Source organism: Macaca mulatta, chromosome 6 (assembly GCF_049350105.2).
Source record: "Macaca mulatta isolate MMU2019108-1 chromosome 6, T2T-MMU8v2.0, whole genome shotgun sequence".
Classification (NCBI taxonomy): Eukaryota; Metazoa; Chordata; class Mammalia; order Primates; family Cercopithecidae; genus Macaca; species Macaca mulatta.
The window spans coordinates 43,664,147-43,678,843 of NC_133411.1; the positions used below are offsets into that span (position 1 = coordinate 43,664,147).

The following is a 14,697-nucleotide window of genomic DNA, read 5'->3' on the forward strand; positions in this document are numbered from 1 at the left end:
GGAGTGATCCGTTGTGGCAAGTGTTATTCATTGGTTAAATAAGATGATTAAGAATTTGCCGCAATGTGGAAGTCATTGGTGACTAAAGCAAAACTATTCCATTGGTGTGGGGGAGATTAAAGCCTGATTTGAATAAGTTTAAGAAATTGAGCAAAGAGGAATTAAAGACAGGAGAATAAGACAATTTCTTCAAGAAGTTTTGATTTAGAGGGGAGCAGAGAAATGGGTCAGTAACTTCATGGGCAGTAACTGAAATAGGAGAAAAGGTCTTTTCCTCTTTTTTAAAAAGGAGAGAATTTTAGTGCACACTTAAGGTGATTCTTTTCTTCCTGCAAAATTTTTCAAAATTTTATACATGTATATTTCTATTCCAATCGTTTCTGGGGTACAAGTGATTTTTGGTTATAAGGTTGAATTGTATGGTGGTGGTAAAGTCTGAGATTTTAGTTCATCCATCACCCAGGTGGTGTACATTGCACCCAATATACACTTTTTGTTTTGTCCCTCAGCCCCCCTACCCCCTCCTCAGTCTCCAGTGTACATTATGCCTTTGCATACCCGTAGCTTAGCTCTCACTTATAAGCAAGAACTTCGTGGTATTTGATTTTCCATTCCTGAGTTAATTCTTTTAGAATAATGGCCTCCAGCTCCATCCAAGTTGCTGCAAAATACATTATTTCCTTCCTTTTTTATGGCTGAGTAGTATTCCATGGTGTACATATACCACCTTTTATTTATCCCCTTATTGTTTGATGGGCACCTAAGTTGTTTCTACATCTTTGCAATTGTGAACTGTGCTGTGATAAACATACATGAGCAGGTATCTTTTTGATATAATGACTTATTTTCCTTTAAGTTGATACCCAGTAGTGAGACTGCTGGATTGAATGGTAGATCTGCTTTTAGTTCTTTGAGAAATTTCCATATTGTTTTCCATAGAGGTTGTACTAATTTACATCACTACCAGCAGTGTATAAGTAATCCTTTTTCACTACGTCTATACCAACATTTATTGTTTGTTTTGGGTTTTTGTCTTTGTTTTCGTCTTTTTATAATGTCCATTCTGGCTAGGATAAGGTGGCATATCATTATGGTTTTAATTTGCATTTCCCTCCTTTACGTATTATTTAATGAGAGTCTTTTGGTGGTAAAGTATCTTAGTTTTCATGTGTGCTCACATACACATACACAGAGTCTTTAGTGACAGGCTAGTTGGGTATCAAATTCTGAATTGATTTTTTTTCTCTAATACTTTTAAAGTTTATTTTTGTCCTGGCATCTGTTGTTACTAAAGAAAAATCTTCCACTAGTCCATTTGAGTTCATTAGTAGGTAATCTGCCTCTTATTTTAAGTACTTTTAAAGATTTTTCTGTATCTTGATGCCATATGATAGATCTACTTTTTATTATACTTTACTTAGTAATTACTGTGGACTTTTAATCTGCTAACTCAATTATTTGATTTTATAAAATTATCAGTAATGACCTTTTCTATAACTGATTCTTTACAGTTGAATTAAATCCTCTCTTTCTGGAATTCCCATCATATGTGTGTTGGAGCTTCTCAATCTACCCTCCAAGGCTCGTAACTGCTCTTTTAAATTTTTCAGTACTACTGTCTTAATTAAAAAAAAAAAAACCAAACCTAATATTGCAGTGTTTGGCACAGAAGAAGTTCAAAGTACAACTTTGCAGTGCCACGTTGACCAGCTATCCTGGCATTGGTTATTCTTTAAAGTTATTTTTAAGGTTAATATACCTTGTCAGGCAGCAGGTCTCAAAACCTAGGGAAGCTTAAAAGCCTAAAGGCAGCCTGGAAAAAATCAAGCTAATTAAAATGCTCTTTCCCATTTTCTCTTCCTCCTATGCCCTCATCCCTAAAGAATAGTGACGAAGCCTTCCTTAAAAAGATATGTATAAAATAGCAGAAAGAAAAAGGGGATCCAGCAAACATGCGAAGACATACTTAGATAATTCACAGTAAATGTTCCAAATAATATTCAGCCTCACTAATTCTCAAATAAATGTAAAACAATGGCAGATCATTTTTATCCATTAAATTAGTGGCAATAGGAGGAAAAGAACATTTTGCTGACAATTGTAACAGTGAAATTGAAATTCTCTTCTTGTCTGGTTTGAATCTAAATTAGGACAGTTTGAAAGCAATTGGGTCATATCTATGAAAAATCTCATAAACATTCTACCCTTCCATGTAGCAACATTGCTTCTGTGAATCAACCATTAGGCAATAAATGGAAATAACAAACCAAATTTCCCCCCACCTCCCAAGAGATGTTTATTGTAACATTACTGATAATATTGAAAAATTAGAAGCAGTCTATATCAGCGACCCACCCTTGTTTTGACTGTCACTTACCATAAGAAAATATTAGGTCTACAACGTAACCCAACAGCCACACCCATGAGTCAAAAACTTCCATATAAGGAAACTGTTCAATCCATTCTATTTATTTAAACAAGCCAATAAACAAAGCTGGTTTTGATCCACTAAACTGATCCTAAAACCTAGGAGTAGGTTATGACTCACAGTTTGAAAAGCACCAATCTGAATGTCCTATGAAAGGCATATGATGGAATATGAATTAAATTTGATATTCACAATTTTTTATTTTGTTTTTGTTTGGGGGTAGTTGGAGGGGTACTATGTTTCCTCAGCCAGCAAGGAAGATAATGTTTCCAGATAACTCCATATAATGGGGATTTACTGTAATGATACCAGCTCTGTTCTACTATGCCCAGTCATTCTCATGTATCTATCTCTCAATACACCACGGGTCCTTTATGGATTCTTTTGTGATGTCTTCAAGCTCCCTGTCCTCTCTCTTGCAACTTGTCCAAGCTGATAGAACCTGCCTGAATCACTCAACATCTGATTTCAAGCATTTTATTTTGGTCAGTCTTTGGTATTAGGACTTCATTCTCAATCTAATCAATTAATATTAGCTGAGCTAGGTTGATTTCATTTGAATCAACAAAGAATTGCTAAAAGCTGCATTTCCTAGAAAATGTGGCAATATAATTGGCAGGTACTTGAGAGTCTCTAATGTTAAATGGAAAAAAAAATGAAAAATAATGAAAGAGACAACTTTTTATATGGAGTCTGTTTTCAGTTTTATTTGGATATTTTGTTAGAGACAAAAAAGGAATCCTAATATAGTATAAAATAAATTTCTACATAAGCAAGTATTATGCATTTGTAATCAGAAAAAATATCCAAATTAGCTCTGTGGAAAATGATCATCTTGCAAGCAAGTATCATGTACCCTTCCTCTTGATTTAGCTCATCTTCTTGATGTAAATATGAAGTGTCTGTGACTGAAATTCTGTTTGAAGCAGAAACTTTCATGTTTGTCTTACAAATACCATCTCAGAGTACGTTGCTCAGTATAAAACTTATTTTGGGGGTTGGGTACAAAAACCTGCAAGGATATAGTCCAGGCTTCTTTTCCCAAGGTCCTTCACTTTCCTACTCTTAGTGTAACCATTATTTTGTAAAATTTGATAAGACCCTTAATAACTTGGGGTTTGGGAATTTGATTTGAAGTAACATGGCTCAGAGTATCACCTATTTTTTATTAAACCAAAAAAAAATTTCTATCTGACAAAGATGTGCATTTATGTGGGCCTTAATAATTCCCCCAAATAAAACTATTCATAAGTTCTAACAGTTCCAAATACTTCTGGTTTCAGCACACTAATAGGATTTATAACTGTCTTAGATAAGGAGCAGTATCTTCTAAAGCTCATGGAAAAGCCATATCAGAATGCCATGTGTTCAGGTACATTATCTTTTCTTTATGATATCAAGAATAAAATCTCGGCTTATGTTTTTACACAAGTCTTGTGTGATTACTCTTTCCCATTACTTGTTCAATTGAGCCTGACAAATGAGGTGAAAAAATCTTTCTCTTTGAAGGATGAACTAGAAAGACCTAGGCTGGCTGGTCACAAAACCACTGACTAGTTGGCCCTTTGTCTTTTTATAACCCCTCATTGTCTGGGATCCAACATCGTAATGAGTCTCAGACATGTTCCTCAAGTCTAGATAGACCTCATCCATGTGTTCGGTGATCCAGCCCGTCAGCATCCAAGCCAGCTGTGTGAGAAGGGGAAGTGTAGGGGATGCTCATTGCCCTGAAGGATGCATATGCCACTTCCAGTCAGGTCCTGCTCGCCAGAACATAGTCATGTGACCACAGTTAGACACAAGGTTGGCTGAGAAATGCCTTTCGCTAGGTTCTATTTCTAACTGAAAATAGGAGGAGTGAAAGTTGGGATAACTAGTAAATATCAGTTAGTCCAAGTCATGGATTGTGGTATTAATTCCATAAGCAAGGAAAGTCATTTAAATGTTTTATGCAGAGGGATACCATGATGATAATTATGTTTCGAAGCGTGTTTCTGTGTGTGAGAGAGAGAGACTGAAAGAGAGAGTGAGATAAATGGATTAGAGAGAATTTGTCTGGGTATTAAGAGGCCATTCTCAAATCCAAGTGAGAAATGGTGGCTAGTAACAGTAGTGAGGATAAAGAGGGATGGAATGGACTCAAAAGATACAGAAGAGATAACATCAAAAGATGAAACGGGTAGAGGAGGAAGAAAAGACATCCAACTAACTCCTAAGTTTCTGATTTATACTGCAAATTCTGGAGATCAGGTGTTTATGGACCACTGAGTTTAGTTTTAGAAATGTGCTTTAGAGGTATTTGTCAGATAGGTGGTTTCTACACATTCAAAATAAGATTTCAAAACATATTAGCCACAAATTCACAATCAGCAAAATTCTCAAATTTGGTCATTGTCAACTAAACTATTAAAATGAATTTTCCCCTCTGAGTGTTTCTCATCTTAAAGGGTTTGTATGTATTACATGTCACAGAACGGTTTATTGCATATAAACATGGGAAAGCAAGCCAGGCAGAAGAAGTCTTGTAACCAGCTAAAGGCCCAGCTAATAAATCATGAACAGTCTTCTTGTATTAATAGTGTGGACAGGACTGTTGGTCACACACAGGAAAATGAGTCACACAGTCTTGTGTGTACAGCAACTCACTCCACACTCAGTGATGGGAATGATTGTTCTAACCGTGTGAGTGGCTACAATAATTATGGCAAAGCTCCAGAGCTAGAAAGCTGGTCTTTTTTTTTTTTTCAGTGTCACTCGAGTATGTAATTCACTAAATGTTTAGTATTTTATACCTTTTAGTTGACTTGTGAGCCCTTTCTAAAAGAGGTATATTTCCCTCTATTAGAAGGTAATCAAAAAAACCCTAAACTGCATTTTCTAAATGCTGTGTTCTTCTGCCCAATTGACCAAAATATACTCAGTTGATTAGGACTTTGAAGGGTTGGGGTGAGGGGACTAAATTAAGATGCAGGAATTTCAGTTTTCTAGGGGTTTTCTAGTCAACTACTTTATACTGCTGACAAATGGTTAAATGTTTACAATGAAACTAAGTATGCTAGGATTTCTAATGAGCAATGAAATTTTAGAATTCATTTACTCATTAATTTTTTCATTTACAAGATGTACAATGTGCTGTCTTCTGGGCATTTGGGATACTTTAATGAGGTAGCAGTGAGTACAATGGATGGTCACTTCTGCCTTTGTTCTTCTACTCTTTAGAGAAGGGAAAGGACCCAGATTCAGATACCCTATCACTGCTTTCAACCCATCCACATCAGAGCCTTTGTTGAGTTCTAATGCTTAGCCCTCTTCTCAGCTAATTTGGCTGCCTCCATTGTAATAGGCCTCATGAGACTCCAGCCCAGGCCTGGCCTTTGGTTCAGCAGGCAGAGCCCGGAGATGTACTGGGCAAAGGTCAGGGGATTTATTATATGAGGCAATGGTCGGGTGTGATTTAATTTACTCCTCTGGTACCAGATATGTGTGTGTGTGCATGAGAGAGAGAGATTGAGGATGGTTGATTTTGGAGGAATTTTTGTGAAGGTTTATATATCAAAGCAGAAAGACCAAGAAGTTAGAGATTAATACATGCCAAGTCGTGACCAAGAAACTTCTGTGGGATCCCACCTCCAACCCCTCCCTCTCTGCCAGATTTTAACCAAATCAGTGTGATGTGATCTGCTTGCATATATGAGTGAAAGAAAAAGGAAATTTAAAAAGTTCTTGATATAAAGCCTGGAGGAAACAATACGAAAATCCAGCCTCTATTTCAGCAATATCTGCCGGACTATTGGTTAGTATTCCCTTACTGTTATTTATTGTTTGATTAAAAGGCTGATAGTCAGGGTTTTGTTTTGGTTTTTTTTTCTACTTACTTTCGCATTTTTTAGATATAAATCTTTAACGTGGCTTTGACCAGATGTTTTCCTTTCTCCTCCCACTTCATTCTTCCCTCTTCTGGGTTAATTTCTCTCATTGTTCTCTCTTCCCTTTACTTCTCTGCCCTTTTCCTTTCTACTCTAAGCGAAACTTCTATTTTCGTGTGCTGGAGTTTATAAAGTATTCTTATTAGGCAAAGAAAGCCTTTGGCTGCCCTCCTCCTTGTCTGGTCACCATCAAGATATAATTTTGGTTTTCAAAGGTTGTTCTCTGAAGGAAGGACTAGTTTTCTGAGCATTGAGACAGCAGATACATTTTGAGAAAGTCAACAGGGATGGTAATTTGCATTAAGTAGGAAATACTTAAGGGTTTTAATTCTGTTCCATGTGTTACATTTCAACAGTTTACATTAAGAAAAGTATTGTAGGCCGGGCGCGGTGGCTCAAGCCTGTAATCCCAGCACTTTGGGAGGCCGAGACGGGTGGATCACGAGGTCAGGAGATCGAGACCATCCTGGTGAACACAGTGAAACCCCGTCTCTACTAAAACTACAAAAAAACTAGCCGGGCGAGGTGGCGGGCGCCTGTAGTCCCAGCTACTCGGGAGGCTGAGGCAGGAGAATGGCGTGAACCCGGGAGGCGGAGCTTGCAGTGAGCTGAGATCCGGCCACTGCACTCCAGCCTGGGCGACAGAGCGAGACTCCGTCTCAAAAAAAAAAAAAAAAAAAGAAAAGAAAAGAAAAGTATTGTAAAGAAAAGTGATACAACAGTTGCATGTTTATTTTGTATCTTTAGTCTGAGAGATGGTCAGTACTTTGAAGGAAAGAGAAATAAGGCTTTGTCTCCTGCTTCTTCTTATACCTCTTTGCAGATTAACTCTGATGCTTTGAGTGTCTTACTGCATTGCCTGATTAAAACCCATCCCATAATGCCTGATGTGATGGGAAACACCACTTACTCTATCTCAATGGAAAGCATTCAGATGAACTTTCAACAGAAGGACATGCTCCCGCCTCTTCCAAACACCTCTTTTAAAACCGTGTCTATGGGCCTTTCTTCATGTCTTCAACAATTTGTTTAAAACTGGTTGTGCTAGGTAGTGGGCAATATAAAGATGATCACAGGAAAGAGATGACAATATCACTGATTCCTTATAGTGCTATAATAAGGGTTTGTCAAGGTTGTGATAGAAGTAGAGAGGAGAGGCACCTGACTTCACTTGGGTGTGGGGTTTTTGCTAAGGTGCTTCTAAGTTGAAGTGTCCTTGAGCTGAGGTTTAGGGGAATGAGTAGCAAAGATGGATTAAATGAGAAGAGGATAGGCGGCAGCAGGGCCAGAGGTGTGAATAGCCTGGAACCTTCTGAGAAGATTCCTTTGTAGACAGAAGAAAGGGGAGATTTGTGGAAATGCTGGAAGATAAGGTAGGAAGAGGCCACATCAGATCACACATGGCTGGCTGTACCTCTCTAAAAGTTTATGATTTGTACTGGGGGGTTTGAAACAGAGGCTATAAATTGGCAGTTTAAGAAAATCACTGTGGTGTTAGTGGGAAGAATAGATTTTGGCAAGATTCTAACTAGGATTATTTTCAAAAATTTACGCCCAGTTTAGTCCAGATGTCAGGGCTAGTTTGGAGTAAATTTCTTTCTTTAATTACTCCAGGGCTCTTGTATTGCTTCAGAGAAAGTAGAAAGGGGAACTCACCCTCATTCAGGGAGGGTAGGCGAGCGACCAGCCAGCTGGGGAAGGCCAAAGAGCCAGGTCACCTTGTGCCCACACTTGTTATGATTTGTTTGTACTGTCTGCTGGATGATCAATGATATTAGCTACGACAGCACATATGAGCCCGGGGTAAGTGTGTCTTCTTGCTACTTGAAGTGCTTCTTGAAAATAGTGACAGGCTGAAGACAACACGGAATACTGAAAAAGCCCATTGGACAGGGGACAGGAGACCTGGTGCTGCTCCCAGCTTGGCCAGCACCAGCCCCGGGGGCTTAGACACATTACTTCACCTCTCTGGGCTTAACTTACCCATTTATAACATGCAACCTTTAGACTAACACTGTCCTCGGGGCCTTGTTCAGCCCCTGGCTTCTGTCATTGTGATTCTGCGCCCCCCAGGGTCCCCCTGGGCCCCATCACTACTAACCCTAGGCTTCTAGACATGTTGATTCATAGAGAAATAGGAAAGCCATTTATCTTCAGTGAGTGTAAGCCAGAAGTACAGTTGTGTCTTAAGGAATCTAATCTAGTGAACATGGAAAATACGTTTCTAAGGAAAAAAATTGTGATTGGTGTTCTGTCCTGAGCTGATGGCAAAAGGGAAGCAGGAACCACTTCATACATCTCAATCCCTCTGTTTTTTCCTTTCTATCCTCTTGAATTTTTCCGCCTGTTCGTCTTTCAAAAGTGGAGAGGAGTTTGAATGGGGATGCTGAGGACACTGAGGGTAGCCACCTATGGAAGAGGCTTGACTGGGAAGCCGAGTTCTGCCACCTGACAAAGGGGCACGTGTTCAGTGTTTATTTGGCATAGCAGCTGTTCAGGTGGAGCCCAGGCAGAATTTTGACGTCGTTGGGACCTTCCATACCTTTCTGAAAATCTCTTGCACCAACACCCGGCACCCTCAGGTTATGTTCTGCTTCCCAAAGTTCATCCCCAGGCTCAACTTCTAACCCTCTTGTTTTCTCTTTTACCAGAACTAACTTCTAAAGATCCAGAGACAACAACTAGATGGTGGTCTGGATGTTCCTGAGGTGGAAAGAGAACCTCTAGTGCCTCTGGCTGACATTGTATCCACTGACAGGTCCCCTCCCACATGCATACATGTAACATGTTTCTGCTCACTTATCAAATACAGCCCATGCTTTGATGATTGAGGACAGAGTGGGGATTATAAGTTGATGCAGTAGGTCTGTGTCTTGCCCTGAGAACTTCACAAACAGCAACACAGGCACCAAGAACTCATCACTCATCTGTTCCACCCACAGGGGTTTATCATCTTGTGACTTGGATATTGTGGAATATTTTATAGTAAAGGTTAAAAAAAATCAGTGTAGGCACAGAGGAGTTAACAGCTACGTTGCAGTGGGGAGTATGGAAGGCTTCATGGAGGTGGTGATATTTGAACGTGACTTTGAAGGGTAGGTAGAGTCCTGACTTGTCTGACAGTAGCCTTGAAAGTAGGGGAAACTTGACCATGAAGAAGGCTGTTGAAAGTCTGGAGAACAGAAAAGGTAGGGGACTAAGACTCTAGGAGAAGGTACTACATTCCAGAGAGAATACAGAAGTATAATCCTCCCTCATGGTGACAAGTTAAATGTGAGAAGGGATGGACTAACCAACTGGGTGAACCCTGATCTCATTAAGCAAGATAAGAAATAGAAGAAATGAATCTGCATGTTCATTATGTAGGGATCAGAAGCAGGTAGGAAATGCTGACTTTATTTTAGACAGAGGTTATTTTAGGTACCTGTGGGCATCCAGGTGTATTATTTCCCTATGTCTGAAGCACATGTCCTTTGGTTCTTTAGCATTTTGATGATGATGCTGCATGTAAACTTCCCCCTAGGGATTTTCTGTAAGTTTTCTTCCTCATTCGAGAGTAAAGTTTTAACTGGTAACATGATCACAAGTGGTTGAAAAGTTAAAATGCTAGTCATATAACTTTTCAATGAAGGGAGCATGAATGGTTTGGTACTGTTTTACAAGATGTGAAAACTGATTTCACTTAAGTAGACTGTAACATAAAGTGCTTATGTGTCTGTCCCTTTGACTTTCTGGTAGGTGTACAGTCTCTCTGAATCAATAGTGGCTCAGACTTCTGATTTCAAACCTCTTCGGGCATCCAACTGGTTTAGGAGAAACATAGCCAGGTCATTGAATTATAATTTCCTGAGTTATGGTGTGGTGGTCCCATAGGACAGTAAACATAAGCCTCCTGGGAACTGAACTTTTAATTCAGGAGGACTGAAAACAAGCTCTTCTGAGTCAAGATTTGCAAGGACATGTGACAAAGATAGACTGGCCTTCCCGCTTCCACACCATCTTTTCCTCCATAAATACGTGCTCCTTATTTTTCTTCTACCCTAGTCTGTTGTAGATTTTGACCTTGGCTGTTACTTTCCTACCAACACATTGCCTGTTTTTAAGTTTCCTGGTTTGACCTGATGTTAAGATGGAAAGCAAGGCTAGCAAACTGATGGAGATAGAGCCTTCCAGCCTTTCTCACTTTCCCTGGGATCATCTCATGTTGATTTACATGTTCAAAAAAATTTTTTAAAGAAATAAATTGTATCAGTTGCTCCAGAGGTGATTAGACTCTAGGGGCCTGATTTATCTTAGCCAAACTTAAGACATGGGCCAATACACCAAAATGTCAATATATTTATTTGTTTTGTATTGCACTGTCAAGCAATTTCATTTCATCTGATTATTGTGTTCATTTTCCTGAAAGATAGTGATCCCAGAAAACAAGAATCAGAAGGTCATTTGACAACTGTGGAGTTGAAATAGAGGGAACTAAATGACCTTAGGGCATAGCATCATCAAGCTTTGAGAAATTATTGTACCTGTCTCTGTGTTGGGACATTCTTTTTGGTCCCAGGTAGTTGGAGGAGACAAAGCTGTAAATTATTTACTAGTTTTTCAACATTTCCTTATCGTTTATTGTTAACTGACGGAACTATATTGTCTCTGAAGTCCCTTATGAATAAAATTGCTAGACATTGCAAAAATGTCCCTCTCAATATTGACATGTTTCAGTGGTGATTATTATCTTCCTGATTAATGTTTACGGTCAATCTCAAGCTCTATAATGGACTCTTAAAGGCTGTAGCAGTTTTCTATTGCTTCCATAACATATTACCACAAACTTTGTGGCTTAAACAATACCCATTTATTGTCTCACAGTTCTATATGTGAGAAGTCTGGGCACACCATGGCCAAACTGGGCTCTTGCTTAGAATTTGCAAGGCAGAAATCAGTGTTGTTAGGACCTCTAGGGATGAATTTGCTTCCAAGCCGATTCCAGTTGTTTTCATGAACTGAGTTCCTTGCCATTGTTGGACTATATTCCCCCATTTCTTTGCTGGCTGTCAGCTAGGAGCCGGTTTTTGCTCCTTTTACTCCTGTCTGCATTGCATCTCATGGTTTCTGTGTGCCCCCTTCCAGCAACAAGATTCTATGTACCCTCTTCCAGCAACAGAAGATCAAGTCCTTTTCAAGTTTCTAATCTCTCTGACTTCCCCTTCTGCCATATCTCATTCTGCTTTTACAGGCTCGGGTGATTACATCAGTTTATGCAGGTAATCCAAGATAATCTCCCTATTTTAAAGCCAGTGGGTTAGCCATCTTAATTACATCCACAAAGTTCCTTCACAGCAGTACCTAGATTAGTGTTTGAATAACCTGGGATGGTAATCTTGCAAGGGATCTTTTGGCATTCTGTCTATCCAGTCTCATCAGCAACACTTTGAAATATTGTCGTTACTTGAGTGATCATTTCTGTGACTGGCTGATTTCATCTATACATGTATATTATTTTTATTTGCCATTTTGTAGGGTAATATTTTCTGATCTTAATTCCATATTTCAGTATTAAAATTACTTGACATAGATCCATAAATCATCATCTGTTGCAAAAAAGCACATTAATTGGTTGGTAGAATGGGGAGACTGATATTTCTTTTCTCTTCTTCTCCTTGGATGAGGGCAACTTTTGGGGGCAGATGAGTTCTGTTGTGACAAAAGTTATATAGCACATTTGGTTTGCACTGAATCAGCGATTCTCAATCCTGGCCATGCTTTAGAATTATACAAGAAAAATCTTCAAGTATCAATACTCAGTCCCTACCCTACTGATCCAATTTATCTATGATAAAGCCAGAGCATTGATTTTTAAGTTCCCCAGGTGATTCTAATATATAACCAAGGCTCAGAACTACTGATATGTTCCAACATTCTATTTTGGAGATAAAGAAGTTGAGGCTGAGGATGAGAACTTAGTCACATAAAGTCCATAACTAGTGACAGACGTAAGTTCTGTCCTACAAAAAAAAATTGATGGTTTAATTGTATGTAGAGTTCAGTGCTCAGTAATTATGTACAAAGTGAGTGTTGAGAAGATCTGGAACACCCTACTTCTTGCTTTAGTAGGAAGACTATTTCTTTCTATGACTTTAAAAAATTATCAGACCTTGCAAAACAACTTATGAAGGTCTCTTCTCAGCAGCTTTGGCCTGCCTTGTGAGTAATAATAAACACAGATCCATTTTACACTAGCTAGGAAGCTGGCCGCGTGGACTTCTCCTACTCCTCTGTGTTCCAGAGCTTCATGGTACAATGCAGTAGCCACTAGCCACATGTAGCTATTGAACACTTGAAATGGGACTAGTTTCGATTGAGATGTTTGTGAGTGTCAAATGCATACTAGAATCAAAGATTCAGTATGAGAAAAACGGTGCAAAATATCTCATTAATACTTTTTACATTGATTACATGATGAAATAATATTTGAATATATTGAGTTAAATAAGATACATTATTAAAATTAACTTATCAATTTTTTAACTTTTTTAATGTAGTTACTAGAAAATTTACAACTATGTATGTGGCTGGCATTTGTGGCTCACATTATATTTCTGTTAGACAGCACTTTTCTAGGGAGTATTTTCTATTAAAGCTATTGACAATGAATGGTCCAAGTCCAAGCTATTATACCTCCTTTGATCTTGAAGAGTGAAGGGGTACATTATAATCTTCCTGGAGATGAGACATGATATTGATCTGCCCTGTGTTTGCCATCTATCTGGCAGCCAGTCAGTCTGGCCAAATAGACTTCTATTTTTACATAGAAGCTTAAAGGAGGCAGGATAATGCCCCATGTCATGGAGAGAGCATACTGCAAAGCTCTTAAGTAATGTACCCAAAAGTAGACCAGGTGCTATTGGAGGTTCTAAGGCATAGCAATAAATATTACATCCCTTGAGCAATGTAATACAGCCCTTGAAGAAACTGCCATGTCTTTGACAGGCCCTATGCACTGAAAATATTATGATGTCTACCTCTCTTTATAATTCACATCTAAATATTACTCTTTTTCTTGCTCCCTGTAGTTTGTTCTGATTCACTGCTACCCTGATTGTGTGTTTAGCGTGCCTACTTCACAATTTAAGAGGCATGGGAAAGTAAAGGCAGGCCTTGGAGAGATCAAGCACAGTTCAAAACCCTACCCAGAGATATTCTGCCTGTGTGAGCTTGGGAGGAGATTTACTTAACCTCTCTGAGCTCCTCTAAACTTCCATTTTCTCATTTGTGAAATGAGCATTTCTCTTGCAAGGTCTGTGTGAAGATTGTATGAAATAAGAAGGTTCCTGGCACACTTATTTGTTGGGTAGATATTGTGGTGAACATCTACTCTGTGGCAAGCCCATGGCTAATTGTTAGAATGTAATCGTGAGTGAGACACAGCTACTGCCTCCAGCTAAAAGAAGAGAAAGACAAGGAACCTAGTAACATCAGGACATGAATAGTCATCAATGAATGGCAGTTGTTATTACACAGCACAGTGCAGGATTTGGCTTATAACAAAAATTTGGAAGGGTGTTCAGGTGAGGGAATTGAGACCCATAGTGATTAAATGACTACCTGTGTCACCAGCTCAGGCAATGTTGGGCTGGTGCCAGGTTACGGGATTGCTGACTCCTCCTCCAGTAATGCTTTCCCCAGGAGATCACATTGCCTCACTCTTGGTTTCCCAACTTGTTTGCTTTAAAAGAATAACCTTGCCATGTTGGACTTGATAAAAGGAAAGAGGGGTTTCTCCCAATTTTTGCTCCATATGTTATTCGGGCATGCTAGTAACTGTCTTTGAAAACCTACACTTCTGTTATGTTAACTCCAAAGAAGGCAGCAACACGTGCACTTCTTTAAGATATAAAAAGCATTTAGTATACTATAAATTATTATAGTAATCATTGTTAGATTATATCTCACCAAGATAATGAATGTTTTCATTTGAAGACTTCACTGTATGAGAACTTGTCTCCTATAGCTTATTTATCTCCTTTTAGATTAGGTGAAACAGAATTTTCAAATTTGAGTCTGAAGAAAATTCCAACATCTTTAAATTCGTTTAAGGAGCATTCCCCATGGTCTATATGATCTATCATAGTAATTAAAAAATCAGATTTTAGAATGAGCCACTTGTAGAAAGAGAAAAAAAGTAGAAAATCAATAAGAGGTTTCATTTTTCAAATTCTGCTTTGGAAAAAATTACTTGGTAGGGACAATAGTGTAAAGTAAGATATAAGAAGAAATATATCATTCAAATAAGCGGCCATGCAGTTGGTTATCTCTTTCATGTAACAGTCACATCTGCATTGTGAATTC

General features: G+C 38.6%; 1 protein-coding gene across 7 annotated transcripts in view; it reads left to right on the plus strand.

Moving 5' to 3' along the window:
- The window catches only part of GHR (growth hormone receptor), a 313,850-nt gene that overhangs the window by 119,786 nt on the left and 179,367 nt on the right, over nt 1-14,697 (plus strand). The window contains exon 1 of one of the 7 annotated variants that reach the window (XM_015139959.3): nt 5,846-6,221. The exons of 4 other annotated variants lie outside the window; for them this stretch is intronic. The gene's annotated coding sequence lies outside the window, so the exon portion shown is untranslated. 7 annotated transcript variants of the gene reach the window in all.